The sequence below is a fragment of the Scylla paramamosain genome, chromosome 10 (genome assembly GCF_035594125.1).
Source record: "Scylla paramamosain isolate STU-SP2022 chromosome 10, ASM3559412v1, whole genome shotgun sequence".
Lineage (NCBI taxonomy): Eukaryota > Metazoa > Arthropoda > Malacostraca > Decapoda > Portunidae > Scylla > Scylla paramamosain.
Window position 1 is genome coordinate 25,204,432 of NC_087160.1, and position 2,500 is coordinate 25,206,931.

General features: G+C 43.8%; 1 protein-coding gene across 4 annotated transcripts in view; it reads left to right on the plus strand.

The window, feature by feature from the left end:
* LOC135104426 (sodium-coupled monocarboxylate transporter 2-like) overlaps positions 1 to 2,500 on the plus strand; it is a 38,583-nt gene that overhangs the window by 18,441 nt on the left and 17,642 nt on the right. The window contains exon 1 of one of the 4 annotated variants that reach the window (XM_064011837.1): positions 207 to 360. The exons of 1 other annotated variant lie outside the window; for it this stretch is intronic. The gene's annotated coding sequence lies outside the window, so the exon portion shown is untranslated. Of the gene's footprint in view, positions 1 to 206; positions 361 to 465; positions 599 to 982; positions 1,424 to 2,500 lie in introns of those variants that run through there. 2 more of the 4 variants (XM_064011839.1, XM_064011838.1) reach the window with 2 other exon arrangements.

The following is a 2,500-nucleotide window of genomic DNA, read 5'->3' on the forward strand; positions in this document are numbered from 1 at the left end:
ATCTTGTGTCTTGGATACCACCAACCATTTGCATGAAAATATTATAGTTGTTAGTTTAACTTCAATAATTTGGCAACTTATAAATCTAATACGAATGCATAAAGGAGTGAAGGCACCAAGTGAAAGACACCGTGTACTCTACAGCGCCCAGCGGCAAACCTGCTGCCTCGCCGCTCTCTATTCTACTAGAAGGAAAATTGTGCAGAGCAAGGTCGTGGGACAGGTGACGGCGGCGCGAGGTGATAGTCACTTTCGCCTTGCAGTCAAGTAGCCAAATGTTTGAGGCGTGCAAGAGGTGGGATGTGTGCCGCAGCCCGGGACTGCCCAGTGTGTAGACGACGGCCGCCCTGTGAGCTCGTGGTAAGTGCTGGGAGCGGGGCATATTGAGAGAGTGTGTGTGTGTGTGTGTGTGTGTGTGTGTGTGTGTGTGTGTGTGTGTGTGTGTGTGCGCAAGTGTGTGTGTGTGCGCGCGTGTATGTGTGTGAAGAAGGGATGTGGGTTAAGCGTTCCTTCAGTGTCAAGGGCTCTCTATCGCGCTAGTTCTGCGGCCGTCACTTGCATCCTGCTGGAAGACACCGGTGTGCGGAAGGCTGGAAGGGTCAATAATAGCAACTCTGTAGCGGCACCGGCCTGATCCTTTCCTCCTGTATGGGAGAGCAACATTGTTTACTTTTATATTTGAATTATGCATCGGCACTGCTTCATGTGACTGGTAAAGATACACGCACCTGCAACGGAGACACTTGGCGAGACCTGCCATTAGTAATGTTTGGAGACTGAGAATATCATCTGTGAAATGCTGAATATCTTGACGTCTACAGTGTTCTGTTGGCTTCATAATGTTACGTTTGTCCTTAATATCGTTTTGCCTCTCATAAATTAACCTGGCTTTCAAAAAGTAATCATTGTCTTGGTTCTCTTCAAATCAGAGGTTCGGAGGTGAGGGAGGGACGAGCTTATTATGAAGGTGCCTTTAGTTCAAGGATCTGTATTGTGCGAAGGAGGTGGTACAGACTGTAATGGGTAATGACGTGTACAGCAAGACGTGGCGGCCACCAGGCGGCCTAACTCCACCTCCCACTGCAGGTGATGGTGCACCAGTTTCGTTCTCTCCGTCTCCTGCCCTCCACTTGGATCTCTAGCTCTGTCTCTTCCTTCGTCTCCCCCTTTATCTATCTCATCTTCTCTGCGCATCTCCTTTTCTACTTATTTTCTTCGCAGTCACAGTACTTGACGTTTTATTAATTGCGGTGCATTCTGGGAAGAATCTGAGCCAGGCCGTGTCCCGGGAGGATGTTGGTAAATTTACTTGCGTTCTCTTCGTGAATGGACGACTCGAGGAGCACTCTCACCGTGCTGTGTTGTGTTGATGTGCAGATCTCACGGTCACGCATACGGTGTCACGAAAATTCTTGATTAACAGGTACGGATAAGGAAGCCTATTCACCTGTAGGAAAACCTATAGATGATTTTTTTTTTTCTATATTCCTGCATTATTATTTTATTTCTGTGTTGATATGTTAAGTAGTAATAGGTTTTTCGGTACTCTTATTGTTTCGTATAAATTCTTTAGTTGGTTCTCGCTCTACGTACGTATGACAGGGTCGGTATTTCAGAGTTTTAAAAGCAAATACCGAAACTTTTTATCGGCCCTAAACGCAAGGAGGTACAAATACAAACAGCAAAGGTTGGCCCTCACGCCAGGAACGCCTCATTTGGATCCCTTCACTATGATGATAAATGGCCACAAAGTAAACTCATCTCCTGAAATCAAAACTGGGCTACATAACCGTCAGTTGCTGTGTTTTTCTCTTGGAAACAAAATTTTCATTGCAAAACACGAGCAAATTTTTGAGTTATTCCTTGTGCAGAGATGATAGTGTAGGTTCGGACTTTAACTTAATTTCTGCTTGTTGCAAAAGATGAGACTGATGGGTTAGGGGAACATAAAATACACAAGCAAATACTTGTCAGTAAAAGAGCGTATACTTACGAAAAACTGTTTCCGGGACGGGTATGCAATGAAACTGATTCTTGCGGCACTTAAGTATGGTGCTGCGAACAGCTACATGACCATCAGTAGATTAATGATAAAAAAAAAAAAAGTGGTGGCTTGCATCTTAGATATGTTGGCCTGCATGAATGAATGTATACTAAGTAAAACATGCACACAGTTGATAGTTTTCGACTGAAGAGAGAGAGAGAGAGAGAGAGAGAGAGAGGAGGAGAGAGAGGAGGAGAGAGAGAGAGAGAGAGAGAGAGAGAGAGAGAGAGAGAGAGAGAGAGAGAGAGAGAGAGAATTTTTACACTTTAAGAACAACACACCACACATACACACACACACACAAACAAACAAACAAACAAACAAAAAGAATAGTAAGGAAACTTCTTGATAAAAGGATCACTTTTTTTTTTCTTTTTTTTTTTTACATATTATTATGACTGTGGCTTTGACTGTCGTAAATATTGAAAGAAAATGTTTGGTCCACTTCTCACAGAT